This window comes from Haemaphysalis longicornis, unplaced genomic scaffold (genome assembly GCF_048455015.1).
Source record: "Haemaphysalis longicornis isolate Haplotype H1 unplaced genomic scaffold, Haemaphysalis longicornis Haplotype H1 scaffold_141, whole genome shotgun sequence".
NCBI lineage: Eukaryota > Metazoa > Arthropoda > Arachnida > Ixodida > Ixodidae > Haemaphysalis > Haemaphysalis longicornis.
In genome coordinates, this window is record NW_027526247.1 from 88862 (window position 1) to 111412 (window position 22551).

The 22551-nt window shown below is 45.8% G+C and overlaps 1 long non-coding RNA gene across 1 annotated transcript in view; it reads right to left on the minus strand.

Moving 5' to 3' along the window:
* LOC144165661 (uncharacterized) overlaps positions 1 to 22551 on the minus strand; it is a 170798-nt gene that overhangs the window by 15068 nt on the left and 133179 nt on the right. The window contains exon 4 of the long non-coding RNA XR_013321472.1: positions 11780 to 11863. This is a non-coding gene — a long non-coding RNA (uncharacterized LOC144165661). The remainder of the gene's footprint in view (positions 1 to 11779; positions 11864 to 22551) is intronic.

Genomic DNA, 22551 nt, shown 5'->3' on the forward strand with positions numbered 1-22551 from the left:
GTAGCTCGAGTTCCCTGTAGGGACACCGACGGTACATGTGTCCTTCCTCGCCATAGTGGTAACAGAGGGGGGGGGTTGATTGGTGTCCTCCACACATCTGACTTCCGGGGTCGGTCAGCCAAGCCTGTCGTAGGTCCGGCCGGTACCATTGTTCCATGGGCGGCGGTGTACGTAGGGAACGGCACAAATGGTGCTGATGGTTGCAGCCGGGTAATGCGCGTGCAACGCGGCCCATTTTGCGACATCTCCGAAAGCATCCGGCAATATACAGGGTGTCCCAGCTATCATGCACCAAGATTTCAAAAAACGAGCAATGGCGTTACGCGAACAAAACCTAGTGCGTAATGTTTGCTGTACTGTGGAGAAGCGGATAGTGTTTTTTTCGTTAATGAGGCTTAAATAATTAATTGTAATTAATTATCTAACTAGAGAAGTACTGTTCTAATAACTGAAGTGTCAATGAGGCGCTTGTAGGTACCCACGAGGGGCATCTAACTGCGGTATGTTCAGCGACGAACTAATTGCGTACTCATTTATTCTGACTGATAAAGAAAACCCGCGAAATATGAAAAATACCACGTGACAGCGCTTCCGCGCTCATTGTAAAGTAGCGTCCCCAAATAAGCTGATTGAAAGCAACTGCTTCGCCTGTCACCTGAAGAGACAGCGCATCACCTTGATAATGGCATGTATGGAAAGAGCAACAGCAGCAAGATTCGTGGGGTGCGTGTGCAGATAAAGCACAAACTCGGTCGCGATTTATTCTTTCTTTCTTTTGTTTATTTTATTCTGGCTAACTCAGAGGCAGCCTGTTTGAGGGCATTGCTTTACGGTGCGCGCTAATGCGGGCGGAGGCGCCGTCACGTGGTATTTTTCATATTTCGCGGTTTTTCTTTATCAGTCAGAATGAATGATTACGCAATTAGTTCGTCGCTGAAAATACTGCAGTTAGATGCCCCTCGTGGGTACCTACAAGTGCCTCATTGACACTTTAGTCATTAGGACAGTACTTCTCGAGTTATATAATTAATTACAATAATTAGTTAAGTCTCATTAACGAAAAAAATGCTGCCCGCTTCTCGACAGGATTGCAAACATTATGCACTAGGGTTTCTTCGAGTTACGTTATTACTCTTTTTTTAAACCTTGGGGCATGATAGCTGGGACACCCTGTATATATATATATATATATATATATATATATATATATATATATATATATATATATATATATATATATATATATATATATATATATATATATATATATATATATATATATATATATATATATATAAATCTAGAGAAAGATAAACTCACAAAGCGCGCAGAAACAGTATAAGTAAAGAGTCTGATACACAGCAAGAACAATAACAAACAACGTTTACTTACGTAGCGGCAACGGGACTTGCCTTCATCAGAGTAAGGGGACATGATTTTCACAGCAAGAACAATAACAAACAAGGTTTACTTACGGAGCGGCAACGGGACTTGCCTTCATCAGAGTAAAGTTACATGATTTTGCTGTCGCAAACATTTGGAACACACTTCTTATATAGGTTTGCAGAAAACTGTGAGAAGGAGCGGAACATGTTTCGGAAACGGACAGTATGCGTACAGTCGGGCTACGCCTATGTTACAACAACAACAAACCAAAAGAAGAAAAAAGGAAAGAAAGAAAAAAAGGGGGAGCGAGAGAGAAAGGCGTCGTGTTAACAAAGCAGCGTTTAAGGTTGCACCATGGCGGGTCAACGTATGCCTTGTCAACCTTGCAGCATGGGCTGCAAGTTCAGACAATGCGGGAAACTGGACAACCGCGGTTTCAAAAGATAGGAAAGAGTATACAGTAAGGTATTCAGTGGCTGGGGAGACTGGTTGGGGCGGAAGCGAAGATGGGTGTGCCCCCCACGGATGAAGAGAATAGATAGGGGGCACAAAAGAGCATTTCACAGAAGCTAGCAACTGAACAGGAAATAGGTAGGGTCACAAAAGGTTAAACATGAATAGATCACAAAGAGTTAAACATTCTTAAGTGGTGGTGGGAACGAGGCCTCCTTCCCCAGGAGAAATGGCATTGTTGCGCCGCATTAGGCCAATAAAGCTGCTGTATTAGGAGAGTTTCTGCGAATTCTGATGGGAAACTCAAGGGTTGGAATAATGAACATAGTTTTAAAAATTATGAAGCCGCCAATTGTAATCGAGGGATAAGCACGTTAGTTTTCCGTAACTTTCATTAATCCCATGTGTGGCTTACCAAACTTATAAATGAGATAAGATTCCCGAACCTCGCGGTCGTGGTGCGTTTTGAAGGCGGATTCTAAAATCGTTGCTTTAAGATGTTCAAATGCATGCCCGGGACTGTTCACATGTCTTGACAGGGGCAAATAAGGGCAGCTTTTTGCGTGAGAGCGGTGATTATTGAACCGTATTCGGAAGGGCGTTTCAGTTTGGCCGATATATTGTTGCCTACAAACAGTGCACTCTAGAAGATATACGACATTAGTGGAGTCACAGTTAAAGTTACCTTTGATATTTACGTAGTAGTCTGAAGCCGTGCTCGTGGCGCGCTGTGTAGTGGTCATGCGTGGGCATACTTTAAATCGGGGTTTATTGCAGGGCATGCAGCCAGTAGTTGCCGGTCGGTTGATACGAGAGTTATTGAGAAAGTCACCTAAATTCTTATTACGCCGGTAGACAACGCGTGGTGTTTCGGGGAATATGCTTTTTAAGCGGTCACTTTGCATTAGGATATTGTTATGTTTTTTCAGCACGGTTGAAACACTTGGAGCGGAGGATGAGTGGGTTAAAACTATGTTAGTTTGCGGGTTCCCGTTCGTTGCTTTTTTTACAGATTACGTTACGGTCTAATTGGTTGGCTCGCACAATAGCGTCGTCGATAACGTTTTCCGTGTATTTTTTATTCAGGAGGGCGGTCTTGAGTTCTCGACAGTTTAAGTCAAAGTCGGCTTGGTTTGAGCAATCTCTCCTAAATCGGTGGGCTTGGCTGTAAGGTATTGCTGTCTTGCAGTGTCTGACATGGCTACTTCGGAAGTGCAAATACTGCCGCGTGTCTGTCGGTTTTCTATACAGTTTAGTTTGAAGTCGACCTTCGAAGGTAGTAACGGTGACGTCCAGAAAGTTTACACTGTGTTCCGAATAGGAATGAGCAAGGGAAATACTAGGATGGGCTAGGGTAAATGCCTCAATAAAGGTGAGATGCTCCACCTCACCGTGTTGCCAGATCATGAATACGTCATCAATATTCCTTTTATAGTACATTGGCCTTAAATTTTGGGTGTCAAAAAGTTTGATTCGAGGTGAGCCATAAAGATATTGGCGTAGTTAGGTCCGATTGGAGTTCCCATTGACGTTCCGCTGACTTGCACGTAATGAACTCCGTCGAACTCAAAATTGTTAATTTCAAGAATAAGCCTAAGGCAGGTTTGGAGAGCAGAAGAATCGATAAGTTTGTCGCACGGCGACTGCGCATACGCAAGGGATACAGCGGAGATGCCATCTTCATGCGGGATGTTAGTATACAGTGACGCAACATCGAGGGTTCCTAGAAGCTAGTTATCAGGAATTTCAATTTTTGAGATGTCTGAGGGAAAGTCATTGGTATCCTTAATGAAGGAGGGAAAGCTTGGCGGAATGTCGCAAATGATATTATCCACATAGCGCGAGAGGTTTTCGGTAACAGTGCCAATGCCAGAAACAATGGGGCGCCCTGGGTTGTTCACCTTGTGAATCTTTGGGAGAAGATAGAATTTACCGGCTACTGGGCTTAAGGGGATCAGGGAACGAGCCGTGGTTTCATTTATTGTTTTATTTTTAACAAGCTCAGCAAGTTTATCTTTTACAATTTGCTTATAGTCTTGAGTGGGATCATTGGGTAGTGCTTTATAGAACGTCGATACTGATAGTTGCTTATTGGCTTCGTTAACATAGTCGGTTTTGTCAAGGATTACAATTGCGCCTCTCTTGTCGGCAGGTTTAATAATTATGTCGGGACAGCTTGCGAGTTCCTGTAGGGCTTTCTTTTTGTTGGTAGTCATGTTGTGTTGGAAAGAAATTTGTGTTTGGTATGCTTTTCGCACATCGCGTTGGACAGCTTTGATGTGCATGTCCAGACAACTATCACGCTGTGTGGGAGGGGTCCAGTGCTTATAGCTAGGTAGGGTTCTTCGGGCTTCTTCCGTCGCGGGGTGATTGTAGAAGTATTCTCGTAGCCTCATGTTTCTGGCGAAGTTATCTAAGTCCTTAAAAAGTTGAAATTAAATTTCAACTTTTTGAGGACTGAATAAAAAATACCTGAAAAAAGTTATCGACGGCGCTATTGTGCGAGCCAACCAATTACACCGTAACGTAACCTGTAAAAAAAAAGGGCCCGAACGGGAACCGGCAAACTAACCTAGTTTTAACCCACTCATCCTCCGCTCCAACAGTGTCAACCGTGCTAAAAAAACATCACAATATCCTAATGCAAAGTGACCGCTTAAAAAGCATATTCCCCGAAGCACCACGCGTTTTCTACCGGCGTAATAAGAATTTAGGTGGCTTTCTTACTAACTCTCGTATCAACCGACCGGCAACTACTGGCTGCATGCCCTGCAATAAACCCCGATGTAAAGTATGGCCACACATGACCACTACACAGCGCGCCACCAGCACGGCTTCAGACTACTACGTAAATATCAAAGGTAACTTTAACGGTGACTCCGCTAATGTCGTATATCTTCTAGAGATCACTGCTTGTAGGCAACAATATATCGGCCAAACTGAAACGCCCTACCGAATACGATTCAATAATCACCGCTCTCACGCAAAAAGCTGCCCTTATTTGCCCCTGTCAAGATATGTGAACAGTCACGGGCATGCATTTGAACATCTTAAAGCAATGATTTTAGAATCCGCCTTCAAAACGCACCAAGACCGCGAGGTTCGGGAATCTTATCTCATTTGTAAGTTTGGGTCAGCCACACTTGGGATTAATGAAAGTTACGAAAAACTAATGTGCTTATCGCTCGAATAAAATTAGCGGCTTCATAATTTTTATAACTATGTTCATTATTCTTATCCTTGAGTTTCCCATCAGAATTCGCAGAAACTCTCCTAATACAGCAGCTTTATTAGCCTAATGCGGCTCAACAATGCCATTTGTCCTGGGGAAGCAGGCCTCGTTCCAACCACCACTTAAGAATGTTTAACTCGTTGTGATCTATTCATGTTTAACCTTTTGTGACCCTACCTATTTCATGTTCAGTTGCTAGCTTCTGTGAAATGCTCTTTTGTGCCCCCTATCTATAATCTTCATCCGCGGGGGGCACACCCATCTTTGCTTCCGCCCCAACCAGTCTCCCCAGCCACTGAATACCTTACTGTATACTCTTCCCTTTCTTTTGAAAGGGAAGAGTTGTCCAGTTTTCCGCATTGTCTGAACTTGCAGCCCACGCGGCATACGTTGACCTGTCATGGTGCAACCTTCAACGCTGCTTTGTTAACACGACGCCTTTCTCTCTCGCTCCCCCCCCCCTTTTTTTTCTTTCTTTCCTTTTTTCTTCTTTTGGTTTGTTGTTGTTGTAACATAGGCGTAGCCCGACTGTATGCATACTGTCCATTTCCGAAACATTTTCCGCTCCTTCTCACAGTTTTCTGCAAACCTATATAAGAAATGTGTTCCAAATGTTTGCGACAGCAAAATCATGTAACTTTACTATGATGAAGGCAAGTCCCGTTGCCGCTACGTAAGTAAATATTGTTTGTTATTGTTCTTGCTGTGTATCCGACGCTTTACTTATATATATATATATATATATATATATATATATATATATATATATTGTACTGCGGGTTTATTGCCTTGAAAGCGGAGAGTAGGAGGGGCACTCAGAAGTTGCAAGTGGATAAGTGTTCCAGCCGGCAGTATATCTCAAGCACTTCACGAGCTTCACGCCGATGGCGACGCCGCTGCGGTGGCTCACCGTGCTGCCTCGTCGTCATCTGCACAATTCAAGTGGTCAATCTCCTTGAGTGGCGTACGCCAATCACAATGACATTGCTGACGGTTGTTGTGGCCGCGTAGCTTATCAGTTGCTCGGTAGTGCTCGCATGGTGGCTGCGCGCCACTTGCTCGTCTTTCGCACTACAATTACCCCCCACTGGGAAGGGAGCCACCCTGGCGACCTAAGGGCACGTCACGACGGAAGGGTCGTAGTACGGCTTGAGGCGATGCACGTGTACCGCTTCGCGGCATCGGCAGCGTAGATCAGACGATGGTGTGAGCGGCTCCACAACGTAATTAACGGCGGAGGTTCGTTCGAGTACGGGGTACGGCCCATGGAACTTGGAAATGAGCTTGCTAGAAAGTCCAGGGGTAGTGGCTGGTACCCAAAGCCATACGAGAGAGCCGGGAGAAAAAACCACTTGTGGGTTGTCACCATCACGCCGATGTTTTTGGTGGAATTGGTCCTCGGAAGTAAAATTGCGAGCAAGCTGACGGCACTCCTCAGCGTGGCTGCAGAGCTGAGAAACAGGCGTGTATTCGGATGCGTCGGGTCGGTAGGGTAGAATGGTGTCGAGAGGGCAGGATGCTTCACGGCCATAGAGGAGGAAGTACGGCGAGAACCCTGTAGTAGTCTGTGTCGCAGTGTTGTACGCGTAAGTCACAAAGGGGAGAATCGCGTCCCAATCGAAGTGGTCCGAAGACACGCACTTAGCGAGCATGTCGCCGAGGGTGCGGTTAAATCTCTCCGTCAATCCATTAGTCTGGGGATGGTAGGCTGTAGTGCTGCGGTGGGTGACGTTGCATTCTTTCAGGAGAGCCTCGACCACTTCTGACAAAAAGACACGGCCCCGGTCACTTAGAAGTTCTCGTGGTGCTCCATGACGCAGGATGAAATGGTGCAAAATGAAGGTAGCAACTTCGCGCGCTGTGACAGCCGGTAGGGCAGCAGTCTCAGCGTATCGCGTAAGGTGATCCACGGCGACGATAACCCACCGGTTGCCGGCCGCAGTCAGGGGCAGAGGGCCGTATACGTCTATCCCGACTCGGTCGAAAGGGCGCGCGGGGCAGGGCAAAGGCTGTAACGGGGCGGTTTGTGACTGCGGCGGAGACTTGCGACGTTGCCATTCTCGGCATGATTTGATGAACTTCGTTACAAAGGAATTCATTCCTCACCAAAAGTAGCGCAGCCGCAACCGCTGGTACGTCTTAAAGACTCCTGCTTGGGCGAATTGCGCATTCGTGTGGAAGTTAGCACAGATTGTAGAGCGTAGGTGGCGAGGGATCACCAACAACCACTTGCGGCCTTCGGGGAGGTAATTCCTGCGATACAGAAGCCCGTCACGAATAGAAAAATGCACGGCCTGACGTCGCAGTGCCCGCGAGGCACTACGTTCCGTAGGGTTCGAAATCAGGTCAAAAATGGAAGATATCCAAGGGTCCTTGCGTTGCTGCCCTGCCATGTCCTCAAGTGGCTCAGATGCCTGTATGCAATCAATGGCCGTAATTTCGGACGAATCAGTGGATAAAGGTGAGCGAGATAAAGCATCTGCGTCGCTGTGCTTGTTTCCAGACCGATATATCACTCGGATGTCGTATTCCTGAAGGCGAAAGGCCCAGCGTGCAAGGCGACCGGAGGGATCCTTCAGCGACGATAGCCAACAAAGGGCATGGTGATCTGTGACTACATCAAAAGTTCGACCGTAGAGGTAAGCCCGGAACTTTAAAATAGCCCACACGATGGCCAAACACTCTTTCTCTGTAACAGAGTAATTACATTCCGCCTTTGTAAGAGTGCGGCTCGCGTATGCGACGACGTACTCGTCGAATCCCGCCTTCCTTTGGGCAAGCACTGCTCCCAGACCTAAGCCGCTGGCGTCGGTATGGATCTCGGTGGGCGCGGAGGGATCAAAATGACGCAAAATGGGAGGTGACGTAAGTAAGCGGCGTAGGGTTACAAAGGCTTCATCGCAAGCAGGTGACCAGGTAGACAGGTCATGACTTCCGCTCAGTAACTTCGTTAGAGGCGCAATGACGGACGCAAAGTTGGGCACGAAGCGTCGGAAGTAGGAGCAGAGTCCGACAAAACTGCGCAGGGCTTTCACGGTAGTCGGTTTCGGGAAGGCGGCAACAGCTCGAAGTTTAGCAGGGTCGGGAAGAATGCCGTCCTTTGAAACAACATGACCTAAAATTGTCAGTTTGCGGGCAGCAAAATGACACTTTTTAACATTCAGCTGTAGCCCAGCGTCGGTAAGGCACTGCAGAACTTGTTCCAGGCGACTGAGGTGGGTGTCACAATCGGGCGCAAATACCACGATGTCATCCAAGTAGCATAAGCAAGTTTTCCACTTGAGGCCACGCAGAATGTCGTCCATCATGCGCTCAAAAGTGGCAGGCGCATTACATAACCCGAACGGCATCACGTTGAACTCGTATAACCCGTCGGGGGTCACGAACGCGGTCTTGGGGCAGTCGTCGTCTGCCATCGGCACCTGCCAGTAACCCGAGCGGAGGTCTAAGGAAGAGAAGAACTCGGCGCCTTGCAGATAATCTAATGCGTCGTCGATGCGTGGCAACGGGTAAACGTCTTTCCGGGTGATCTTGTTCAGTCGTCGATGATCGACACAAAAACGAACAGACCCATCTTTCTTGCCAACAAGAACGACCGGTGAAGCCCAAGGGCTGTTAGAAGGCCTAATGACACCACGCTGAAGCATTTTATCAACGTGCGTTTCGATCACGGATCGCTCTTTGGCTGAAACGCGGTATGGTCGCTGCCTCAAAGGTGGATGAGAGCCGGTGTCAATGCGATGTGTGACGGTCTGCGTGCGGCCCAAGGAAGTTTGCTGGCAGTCGAAGGTAGATCGAAAACGGTGAAGAAGGGTAAGCAGGTGGTTGCGCTGGACAGGGTCGAGGTTGTCTTCTAGGCAGGGAACGAAGGCGGCCGAATCAGATGCACGGGGAAGAGGCGGGCTTAGCGAGCTGAGCGACAGAACGTGGGATGCATCCGGGAAGTCGTTTATGAGGCGAGCGTCAATAGCTTCGACGCGTCCATGGGACTCGCCACGATGCACGGTTAAGGGTGAAGAGGAGGTATTGCAGATGGAGATCATGCTAGCGCCGCCATTTTCGATTTCAAGAATGGCGTAGGGGAGAGGGGCGCCCTGGCGACGCATAAACAGATTACAGGGGGTAAACACAACAGTTGCGTCAGACACCATATCACACATTACCGGCACGATAACTGCAGAGGCTGGAGGGATTGTGGAGTCTTCTGCGGCGCACAGCTTGAATGTAGTGGTTACCTTGTGCACTTCAGTACCACACAGCGGAAATAAGGAGATCTCGGCGCGGGCGCAGTCAATAACAGCATGGTGACGCGACAGGAAGTCCCACCCCAAGATAATATCATGGGAGCACGAGGAAAGAACGACGAACTCGACTACATACATCGCGTTTTGCACAAAGACACGGCTTGTGCAAACGGCTGAAGGCTCGACGTGATGCGCCGTAGCTGTGCGGAGAAGGAAACCGGATATTGAGGTCGTCACTTTTCGTAATTTGCGGCAAAGTTTGTCGGATATAACAGAGATGGCTGCTCCCGTGTCTACAAGGGCGTATGTGGTGATTCCATCGGTAACTACTTCAATCACGTTCGTAACAGACAGGCCAGGGCTTTGGTATTTCGACGGCGCCGCAGTTCTTGCCTCCGGAACTGCGGCGATCAGTTTTCCTCCTGGGCATTCGGACGACGGCGCAGCGGCGAAATGGAACGGCGACGAGGGGAGGACGACCGACGGGTATCGGGTGCTTCGCTAGGAGGCGAGAGATATGGCGGCTCAGCAGCGGCATTGCTGGACGAACGTGGAGGAATATACACGCTAGCAGCAAAGACTGGTCTTCGGTAAGCGTCTCCGGACGGCGCGACTCGACGGCGGCAATAGCGCGCTACGTGACCAGGAACTCCACAGAAATAACAAATCGGCCGGTTGTAGGGCGTGCGCCATGGGTTGCTGTGAAGCGGTGCCGAGGAAGCTGAAGGAAGATAAGGCGGCGGCTGCGGGCGGCGTAAGGGCACGTAAGCGGTGGGCGGAGCCTGCCGTGCCGCCATTTCATCGTATAGAGGCGCCGCTACAGGTAACGTCTGGGGGATACCTGGCGTTGTCGGTAGCGACTTCTTCCCTAATAATTCGACGGAGTGGCGATGACAAGCAAGGATCTGGTACCGGCGACGATGGCAGAGATGTACAAGGCAGGAGAGAGATCTGCCGAGCCACCTCTTCACGAACAAACTCCTTGATGCGGCTCAGTAGCGACGGGTTTTCGTCGAGTGCCAGCCCACAGAGCGGCTCCTCACGCTCCACAGGGCGGCGACGAGTGAGGCGACGCTGCCTGCGCAACTCGTCATAACTCTGCAACAAGCTGATGACGTCTCGGACGCTCTGAGGGTTTTTCGCCAGAAGCATCTCGAACGCGTCCTCATCTATTCCCTTGAGTATGTGTTTGATGGTGTCTTGCTCAGGCATGGAAGGATCCACGCGCTGGCAAAGGTCGACCACATCCTCGATGTAGCTGGTAAAGTTCTCGCCGGCCTTTTGAGCTCGCTCTCTCAAACACTGCTCCGCGCGAAGCTTGCGAACCGCAGGCCGGTCAAATACTGCCGAAAAGTTCGTTTTGCATGCGGTCCACGTTGCGCGATCCTCTGGGTGGTTGAGATACCATTTTTCGGCAAGTCCCCTCAAGGAGAAACCAACGTTATTTAGCTTCATGGCATCGTCCCACTTATTGTGTGCGCTTACCCTCTCATAGGCCGAAAGCCAATCTTCGACGTCCTGGTCATCTGCGCCAGTGAACATCGCCGGCTCACGCTCACGGATCACCCCGGAGCAGATGACAGCCGGTGGCGAAGGCGATGTCGTGTTTCGGGCGTCACTAGTCATGGTGGACCCAACGGTAGAAAGCAGGGTGCGACTCCGAAGCTCCAGGCTGGCGGGTACACGGGGTGAAGCTACCGAGCAGGGCGAGGATGGAATCCGCATACTCCACCAAAATGTAATGCGGGTTTATTGCCTTGAAAGCGGAGAGTAGGAGGGGCACTCAGAAGTGGCAAGCGGATAAGTGTTCCAGCCGGCAGTATATCTCGAGCACTTCACGAGCTTCACGCCGATGGCGATGCCGCTGCGGTAGCTCACCGTGCTTCCTCGTCGTCATCTGCACAATTCAAGTGGTCAATCTCCTTGAGTGGCGTACGCCGATCACAATGACATTGCTGACGGTGGTTGTGGTCGCGTAGCGTATCAGTTGCTCGGTAGTGCTCGCATGGTGGCTGCGCGCCACTTGCTCGTCTTTCGCACTACAATATATATATATATATATATATATATATATATATATATATATATATATATAGATATAGATATATATATATACATATGTGTGTGTGTGTGTCGAACGTAAGCCTCTATATTACGGATGAAAGGAATTTTTTCAAGGCTAATCATCAACAGCTTACAAGTTTCTTTTGAATATTTCTGCGAATCTCGCCACGCTATCAATGTTTCCGTTCCCTTCCTAGTATTACCTCCGAAGAGCAATTTATGTGATTTGTTTTTGTTTACAGGCAGAAAGTCACTTGTTACCTGTGCTTGTAAATATCTGATGACAAAACACGCGGTTTCAATAAACAAAATATCACGATGTAAAAAACTGTGACGTAAATTTAGCAAACTACTCTTTGCAGTCTCTGGAGCGGCCTGTATTGATTCTCTAATCACTTGCCTGTCGAGGTGTTAGTTATGGTGAGAATTCCACACTTCTTTAGGTCGTTCCAGTGGCGCAGGGTGTACTGAATGCCAGGCGTCTCTGAAATGCAAAAAAATAGAAGTTTTCAGACGCACAATGTCGCTTGTCAAGTCAAGAGAAAACACAACGAGGGACCCTTATGATACCTATAGTATCAAATGAGTCATAGCAAAATTATTGTATTGTGTGCAAAAAGTTGCCGTTATTTTCTTGAATAATGTCCGAAAGTGGCGTCGTCAATTTGAATAAAATGATGTTTTCTTCCGTAGAACCAATGCCGGAATTTCGCTGAAACGTCAGCTGGTAATTCCTATCCCAAAATATATTTCGATACACCTGAATGCCGTTCAAACTAAAACATTTGTGAATGGCCTATTATTCATTCATTATCTTATTTCTACAAAACCAAAAGCTGCCCGTGCACAAAAAAATTGGAAGACACATTACAAGCTCCTTTGGGATGTCAATGCAAAAGCCACTCAAACTTCGCCTGCCAACCTCCGAATGGTATGTTTACATCTAGGCAAATGAGAATTGGTAAGATCGGTGTCACATTCTAAAGCACCCGTCTTTGTTACTCGCACATGTATTTCGCAGATGCACATGTAGTTTGCAGATGCACGTCTGGAGAAAAAACTGTTTGAAACATCTCCTTGAGTATTTATGAGAATTTCTCGATGATATGCCGACGCCGGGCCCAAATAAAAATTCCGGAAGACGACGACGACGAAGACGAAGAGTGAAGACGCAGTCACACCAAGCTTCAGAATTTTCGCCTGGCACAGCGTTCCTGTCTTCTGCACGGTCACCGAATCTTGTCATCCTGTACATGAATTTGCAGGTACGGCTTTCCACCCGCGTCAAGCCTTTACGCAACTGGAAAGCAATCTTATGGTTCCAGCTCCGCCGCTGTGGAACTAGACCTCACCGTGGCTACGGCGTCGGCCGCCGTGTTCGGAACCACCTCGATGCGGCACTAGGAACTGCTTGTCCTTATAACGTGCCATGATAAGTGCACCTCCTGAACATGACTGTGAAGAACCATGGAGAGACGTCCACCGGTCCCGACGGCCACGCCTGAAGCTAAAGACTATAATCTTCAACCCCACAGGTATACATCTGTCCAAATGTGACACTTACGGCATCGCCGAACTCATTACCTCTTCCGCACAACTGACCGCAAGTGGTGGTGGAAGTGCTCCCAGCCAAAAACCTCATCCGCGTACGAAATCTTCGGAAATGTGCAGCACCAAAGCTACTGAAGCCTGCCAGCCTGGCACTCAAGAATACGGTTGTTCACCAGCGGCCTTACGGGGCTTATACACAAAATTCATGCCGGGGTATCATTCTTGGTGTGGCAGAAAATACGGCTTCGGAATTGCTGACGTGAGAACTTGTCCAAACCACGCCAGCCCGCATCCTGGCCGCTCGCAGGATGGGCGCTAGGAAGTAGGCTGTCATCACCTTTGCCAGTCCTGTGCCCGGCTACATCATTTACGCAGCGGCCGCTACCGATGTTACCCGCACCGGCCAAAGGTATAGTTACGAACACGCTGCCACACACTACGCCACCGGGAGGACGTTTACTCATTGCCACACACCACCCGGCTCTGTCCCGTGTGCTCCTCGGACATAAGCAAATTGACCCCATTGACGACACATGACTGCATACCGAAGTGCCGCCTGTATAAGGTATCTCACGCTACCACTTCCACCGTCTGCCCCCCACGCCAGCCAGCAGACTCAAGCCAAAAAACGCATCCAGACACTCCGAACAAAGCACACTTCAGGCCACCGATCCCGTTCGCGATCCAAAGTATGTCAACGCTCCTCATTCAAAGGAAGGAAAAACCTAGATCCTCCACCCCTCCTACTCCCAAACCCAATGGTCATGTCCAATTTATTTATTTATTTATTTATTTATTTATTTATTTATTTATTTATTTATTTATTTATTTATTTATTTATTTATTTATTTATTTATTTATTTATTTATTTATTTATTTATTTATTTATTTATTTATTTATTTATTTATTTATTTATTTATTTATTTATTTATTTATTTATTTATTTATTTATTTATTTATTTATTTATTTATTTATTTATTTATTTATTTATTTATTTATTTATTTATTTATTTATTTATTTATTTATTTATTTATTTATTTAGAAATACTGCAGGCAGCATCGCTGCCCAAGCAGGAGAGGGTTACAAAAGGTGATTATACAATGCATATTCAAATGCACCAACACTTGTACATTCCATAATCGATAGGGGCAAACAGTTCCATTGTTCTATGGTGTTAGGAAAAAAAGACTTCTGAAATATTTTAGTGCGGGCCAAGCACGGACGTATGATCTTGCTGTGATTGATCCTGGATGACCTTTGTGGTGCGGGAAGCAGATAATCTTCGCGTAACAGGCCGGTTTTATTGTCGTACAGTAGATAAAAAAATTTTAGGCGCGCGACTTGGCGGTGGAGTTGAAGTGGCGGCAAATCGAGTTTCCTTATCATATTTGTTACTGATGATGATGTTGTGTAGTCTGACAAAATGAACCTTGCAGCAAGACGCTGGATACGTTCAATCTTGGTAATATTCTTGGCATGAAACGGATCCCAAACTATTGATGAGTACTCGAGGACTGGGCGAAGCAAGGTGCGATAAGCTTCTAATTTAATATTAGAAGGACATCCTTTCAGTTTTCTTCTCAAAAAGCATAGCTTCTGAAAGGCTTTGTTGCAAATATTATCAATATGCGCATTCCATTTCAGATTATTAGTAATTGTTAAGCCCAAGTATTTCACAGACGTTACAACTTCGAGATCACGGTTTTTAATAACATAAGCGTGAATAAACGGATTCTTTTTTGTTGTAAATATCATCGAAACTGATTTTGAAAAATTAATTTCCATTTCCCTCTTATCGCACCAGTCCACGAGCTTACAAGCATTTTCATTCAGTACAGCCTGACAAGAACCGCTCTTGATAACAGAGTAAACAACACAATCATCTGCAAACAATTTGACCGTTACACCGTCACCAATATCTTTTGCAATATCATTGATGTACACTAAGAAGAGCAAGGGTCCCAACACTGAACCCTGCGGCACTCCTGACAAGACATGCAGACTATCCGACCTAACACCGCTGCATTCCATAAACTGGGTACGGTTTTCAAGGTAAGCCTTTATCCATCGAACTATAATGTCGGGTAAACCAATCTCTGTTAGTCTAGACAGAAGTAAATTGTGCGGCACTCGGTCAAATGCTTTTGACAGGTCTAAAAATACAGCATCTATTTGATGGTGATTATCAATTGCGGTTGCGAAGTCATGAATGACAGTTACTAGTTGTGTTACTGTGGATACCTTGCGCCTAAATCGATGTTAGTACTCAACAAAAAAGTTGGTATCTCAAGGTGCTTCGATATATGGCTTGCTATTATATGTTCCAATATTTTGCAGCAGGTACTAATCAATGAAATTGGCCTGTAGTTTTTTGCGTTTAATATGTCACGTGATTTGGATATGATAATTACCTTCGCTGTCAACCAGTCATGTGGCAAAGTGCTCTGCATGAGCGATGCCTCAAAAAGTACATAGAGGTAGTGCGAAAGTATTTCAGAATATCGTTTTAGAAAGATGTTTGGTATGTCATCCGCGCCGCATGACTTTTTTACATCAAGATTTAAAAGAAGTGCGAATATGCCTTCTTGGTGTAATATTACATCAGGAATTGGAATGTGTGTTGACGATCCGCAAGATTCATTTTGGGTACAGAGGAATGCTGGTTGCGAGAAAGACTGAAAAAACGTGGAATTAAATTTATTTGTAATCTCTTGGAGAACAGTGGTAGTTTTCCCATTAATCTTGAGCTGTTTGGTCTGCCGCTTAGTGTCTGATAAAAAGCGCCAAAATTTCTGAGGCGATTCCTTCAGGAAAGTTGAAAGCGTTTGGCAGTAAAACGTAGAACGTGCAGTACGCAGTTTAATGAGCAGGTCATCCTTCATGGTGCGCAGCTCAGACGTTTTTACCTTCGCCTTGCGCTTTCGAGAAATTCACCGCTTTAGTTGAATTATCTCTCGTGTGATCCAAGGGTTGTGGTGCCTAATTTTCTTTTTGCGCAGTGGAACGTATGCAAAAATACATGACGTGACCAGAGTTTTAAATCTGTCCCAGAGGTATGAAATGTCGCCACCAAGCTGAAATTGATCGAGACTGAAGTGCAAGCTGTCTAAGATAGCTTCATCGTCTGCGGCCGAAAAATCAGGGAATGTTTGGACAGGATGGGTTATTTTCTTTTTCTACGCACATCTAATGACAGCTGGATGAGCTTGTGATCGGAAATTCCATCGCACGTAGTTACGGAAGAGTTTTCAGGAAAATTAGTAAATATGAGGTCTAGCGTTGATTGGGTTGTTTCGGTAATGCGAGTGGGACTTTTTACTAATTGCTCTAAATTGTAAAAAAGTGCAGAATCAGGGAGCAGGCGTGCGCTCTCCGTGTCTTGAGTGCCAGAAACTGACATCTGGTTCCAATCAATGCACGGCAGGTTAAAATCCCCAGTCAATATTAATTTATCTTTAGCGCGAAGAATACACTCTAGGTGAGCATTTAGGGCTGCCATATAACTTGATGGGCTTTTGGGTGGCCTGTAAATGAGGCTAAAAATAGCAGATAAATCGTGATAATTGATGCGACACCAAATGCTTTCGTGGTCGGGAATATCTTCGAGTCGAACGCAGTCAACTTCATTTTTTAGAATTAGTGCCACGCCTCCGCCCCGCCCACGGCGATCTTGTCTAAGTAATTTGTGCGTCGGTGGGATGATTTCCGAGTCTAGGATACTCGATGACAGCCATGTTTCGGTTACCGCTAGAATATGGGGATCATGAAGAAATATAAGTTCCTCGAGCTCTTTACATTTATTTACCAGACTTCTAGCATGCATGAGAATTCTTCGCAGTGGTTCGGTACTGCATCAAGAGGGAGTGGAAAATTTGGATTCGTGGGTTTGGATCACATTAGTTGAGGGTTTCGACTGACTTGATGGGACAGCACACGATTTAGCCTCGTCCCACACATAGGTAGTGTCGTCCACATGAAGGCGGTCATAGTCCAGCGTTACTTTGCGATCCTGATCTTTAAACTGTTTTCCATACTTCCACAACTTCCTAAATCGGTGGCCTGCGAGTATGGGATACTCGTTTCATATCGGTAGGTTTTTTGTACACGGTAGGGATCAATCCTCCTGTCTGCTTTTAAATGCACGTAAAGGAAATTGATTTCCGTGGTTGTATAGGCGCAAGAAAATGCGATGCTTGGATTGGCCTTGTTGAAACACTCGATGAAGTGGATTAAGTTCCCCTCCGTACGAGTCCAATTAAGGAAAACACCTTCAAAAAAGCGTTTGTAAAAAATGGCCTAATTTGACGGGTTGATAGAACTTTTGTTCCGAGGCCGTTCATGAATACATTATCGTAGTTGGGTGCCATTCGAGTGCCCATTGCAGTGCCGTTTATTTGTAGGTAATATTGATTGTGGAATTCAAAGCTATTTAACTCCAGTAGTAGCTTGGTCAAAGTTTCAATAACTTGTAGGCTTGGAGGATTGTGATTCCAATTTCTGCTATAGACCTCCACCAGGGCTTCAATCTAGTCTGTGTGAGGTATATTTGTGTACAGAGAAGTTACATCTATAGTTACAAGGAAGGCGCCATCAGGGATTTTTATGTTGTCGATTTCCCGTAGGAAGTTGTTAGTACCACGAAGATACGCCGAATGGGTAGCGGGTATTTTCTTAATCAGGGAGTTTATGTAGCTGGATATTGGTTCGGTGGAGTGCCTCTTCCCAAAATTATTGGTGTACCAGGTATCCCTTCTTTATGAACTTTAGGCAGCATTTAAAACCGTCCTGGCGTTCCGTGTGCGGGTGTAAGTGCTTTACCGAGGCGTGGCTCCATTTCCCAATCTTGACAAGATTATTTAGTGTGGTTGTTCTTTTTTTCTGATGTTCAACAGTTGGATCTGCGTCATGTTTTCGATAGAGAAATTCGTTATTTAACTGACGGTGGCCTTCTTTATTTAGTCTGCTTTACTAAGTATTACAATCCCTCCCCCTTTATCGGCCGGTTTTATGGCAATGTCTTTTCGATCACGCAGTGCCTTCAGTGCTTCGTGCTCTTCTTTAGAAAGGTTCTGCGCCCCTGGTTTGCGAGCGTTATAAGCCCGCAGGACGTCTCTTTGAACGGCTTCAATGTAGGAGTTGAAGTTGTTTTCCGGCCGCTCCGATTTCGGTGTCCACTGCCGCCCTAAATTGAGGGAGGTTGGTGCGGTGCGCTGTTTCTCCGGCTTATCGAAAAATATTCTTCTAGGCGTGAATTACGTGAAAAATTGTCCAGTTCTTTCAGCAAGCTAAACTCGTTGTATCGGCCGGTACTCGGGCAAAATGTCAGCCCGCGCGAAATTAACGACCGCTCATGAATAGTAAGCTGTAGCCCGGAGAGAATAATTGTGCTTTCATCTATGTTCTTTTCGAGTTTATGGCGTGTATTTCGACTTGCAGGGTTTAATTGGGATTGTAATTTTAGGTTGATTCCTTATGTCCTTGTGCTACAGAGCGGAATTGATTTGAGAAACCACGTCGGAATATGGAACTTTATCCCTTGACATTTTTTATTTTAATTCTCATTATTTCATCTGTCTTCTTTTTCTCCAAAAGTTCCAGATCTCTGGCCTCCAGCGCACAGAGTACAATATTATTCCTAGAACGAAACTTCCGCCCTCAGAGACGCGAGTGTATTATTATCTGATGATCCACCACGATTTTAGTTAGCTGAAGTGATGCGAATTTAAAAATTTTGTTCTATTTTTGTGTTTCACGTTTGTGAAAGGTACGCATCGATGGTGTTAATGATAGAAGGCCCCGGGGGTGATCCCAGACTTTAGATATATTTTGAGTGTACGCACATGTATGTCAGGGCGGTTGTGTGCGACTGCGACCTCTTCCTGTAAACTCTTCCCGTAATGTCAGTGACCATTTGAATTCAGTGCCCCCAGTGATTGTGTGAGAGCCTCCTCGTTATTGCTTTGCGCTTTCCTTTCTTGAGCAGAGCGGCGCCTTTTTGAAGTCGGCGGTCCCTGTCACGCTTTATACAAGCTGACGAATGACAGAGGATAGCGTTTTGAAAGAGTTGTGTACTCTTCTCTCCCCTCTGCGTGTTTAGGTTTGTTTTTGGTTTCTTTTTTCTCTCTTTCTCTTCCTTTTTAAACCTGTACCTCTCTTCGCCGAAAGTGTGTGTTTGTTGTTGCTTTTCTCCACAAAACCTCCTCTCTCTTTCTTGGGTGTCCTTGGACGACGAGCTTATATATACGTGCAGAGAAATACGAAATGTTTTCTTGATAAAGGTCGGCATCCGACCGAAATGTCGACAATAAATAGTACTGTTAGAAGCTATACTCACTTTTTACTATCATTTATTTCAGCCTAAGACCATATATATATATATATATATATATATATATATACCGGTCCAGATATATATATATATATATATATATATATATATATATATATATATATATATATATATATATATATATATATATATATATATACCGCTCCAGAATACCGGTCTGGTGCGACCAGACCGGTCGCACCAGACCGGTATTCTGGAGGTCGTGGGTTCGGATCCCACCCGGCGGGCATTTTTTCACCACTTTCTTTTCGACTCAAAAAATTCTTCATCTCTTTCTTTGACCCACCACAACATCCCCTTTGCTTTCCGAGGTTTTCTTGACTGACAACCCTTTTTTTCTCTCTCTATATATATATATATATATATATATATATATATATAAATATATATATATATATATATCTATATATATATAAATATATATATATATATATCTATATATATAAATATATATATATATATATATATATATATATATATATATATATATATATATATATATATATATATATATATATATATATATATATATATATATATATCAATATATATATATATATATATATGTTTTTCCAAGTGGGGATATATTGCAGCCCAGTAATCTAACGGCGGGCCAAGAAACGTAAAGCTTGTCCCAGCGTGTACCAGCCCCCCCCCCCAAATCTTTTAAAGTCAAAGGCCCGGATGCACTCACTGAGTTACTCTTTAGACTCATAAAATTGTTAGGTCGTAGTCCCGTCAAGGACGTGAGGCAGTCCCGCGAGCAAGGTAACTTTTTAATCCACTCGCAGGATTTCTTTATTTCCCATGAAACTGAAACAGTTTAAGCCTATTTACATTTCACCGGAGTGAGTTTAAGGAAGTCGTTGATTCCGTAAAGTAACGGTGTCAAATGCAAACCGTTTGAGACCAGCATTTGTGGAACAATACTCCTTACCCACCCTAGTGCTCTATTGTTCATATCAGCTTCAATACTACTGACAAAGTTTTATCGTGATAAATACCAGTGATCCTAAATATTTTAATGGCACGTATCACTAATATGCCTAGGAGACGTAACTGGGCCAAATGGTAGGAAGAAGGACTTGGGGAGTTGTATCCAAATTTTACAATCATTTTGGCGCAACACATCAATGCAATCTGAATAGTTGGGTTGGTTTTCTTTCTTTTCACTGTGCACACAATACTATATTTTTTCAACTACCCATTGCGATGGCATAATGCCGTTATAAGAAGCGGATGGATAACATGTACTCTCATATTAACTGTTTTGTATCTACCATACCCTGCCGGGGTTTTTGTGATTCAATTTACTTCACTAAACAAACTCCTAATGCCTTGCATACAGTTGATTAGGCCTTAGTAGGTAAAAGTGTCAATCACCTGTGTCATTTTTAAGGTAAGTCGGTATAGTTATGTTTTAATAAGTATCTACACTCTGTGCTTGTGTACCGGAATATTTAGAAGCGGGTACAAATCTGTATTTTGTACTCCTGTATTGAAGACCCGCGGTCGACTAAGCAGGCATGCAACAATATAGAGAGATAGGGATAGCACACGTTTGCAGATGCAGTATTCTGCTTAAAATCAGGCGCTCTTTTATGCCTTGAAGTGAACCAGTGAAAGATAAGCCGTTTGGCCTTTGGAGCGGTTGGTAAAACGACTAAGGAAGCAGTACATGAAGAGATGTGCTGGGCGTCGTTTAAATTTCCAGACGGTCACGGTTATATATGTTTTCAGAGAGGTGACAGGAATAGATACACATAGGTTGAGAGCTAAAGGTTTTAGGTGGTGTTGTATACGAGAAGGCGTACCCGGGACAAGCTCCGTCGCCTCCGGCATGCGTGTGGTAGCCTGATAAAGCGAGCTGCCAACCAATGTTGCAGCCTTGCAGCCTTAAAGAAGACCCGAAGCCGAAGGCAAATGTTAACTTCTTTACTGCATGGCGAGAGATCAGCCGAAGCCAAAGACCAATGCCCCGACGGGCGAGCTTACAGTACAGGGCTCGAGCAGAATGACAGCATTGATTCACTGCTCAAAGAGGAATCAACTACAGCTCTTGGGGGTCCTTTTTAAACCCAACAACGCGAACAGTCAAACAAACGTTCCCTCTAGATTGTGCGCACGACACGGACGGTCCAGACACACACAGCACTCTTTGCAGAGTTCGTGAGCGGTTGGTAGTAGCGGCGCTCGCTGAGTCTGAGAGAAGGGTGAGAGTAGGTCTCCGCAGCGGCTTCCGCGTCCTTCCGACAAGTTGAAGCATGCCTCGTCTGCCACCGCCGAAGTTTGAATCACGCCGGTAGCGAGGCGCCGGCGATCCAGACATGTAGCAGTTTGTTTCGAACCGTCGGCTGCACGCGTGAGTCACCGATAGGGAGGCCTGGTAGAAAGGCGCACGTAGTGGAGGCTTCGCCACACAGCCGAGGAGTTTTGCACAAAGCACTGTGGCGTGCTGATTCGTAACACCTTCTCCGCCGGGGGTCCCAGATTCCGATGCATAAAGGTCTTACACCGTTGTCCCCAGGGATGGTTTCATAGAGCTGTACTCGTGAGATGCTCGCCTCCAAGAGTGGCTGTACGACACCGTGCTGGAGCTTCACCGGGCCGGTCACTGGACGAATACTCGCTCTCCAAGAACGTCTCTGACTTGGCATGGCAAGCATCACAACAACACAGGAAGACGCAACCGCATCGCCGGCAAGTGGGAAGACATATCCACACTGAAGCTCTACCAGGCTTTTATTTGGGATAAAACACGCTAATAACTAACTGAACTAGTTATGTTTTAGCCCATCAGTATCTTAGCAAAGCACACAAACTGGAAATGTGACATTTCGCGTGATTAGAAATGTCCCACACAAAAAGGTACATAATCGTAAAGGGAGAAACATGCTTCAGGAAAAATATTACAAACGAGAATATCAAGCGTCTGCAGGTAACTTTTCGCACTGAGAGCTGAAATTATGCACTCGTCATTGCCCTGAGCTTTCTCCTTGAATCACGCCTTAGATGTGCCCCCGTTCTTGGAAAGCTGCTGCGACCGGTCGACAGGAAATCGGCCTTTTTCTGAGATGTATCTCGAGCGCACGGAGATAACTGCTCTCCTTTCCAGCGCTCGAGCAAGGCGTGCGCTTTTGATCTGGGCCACTCGGACGTCCCCTGAGACCGGTAGCAAAGCGTGCTTGCGGCGCTGCCACTCGGCATGCGCGCATAGGAGCTCTGGCCCCACTTTTTTGCGACACTCTAGGTGGCAAGAAAGAAGGTG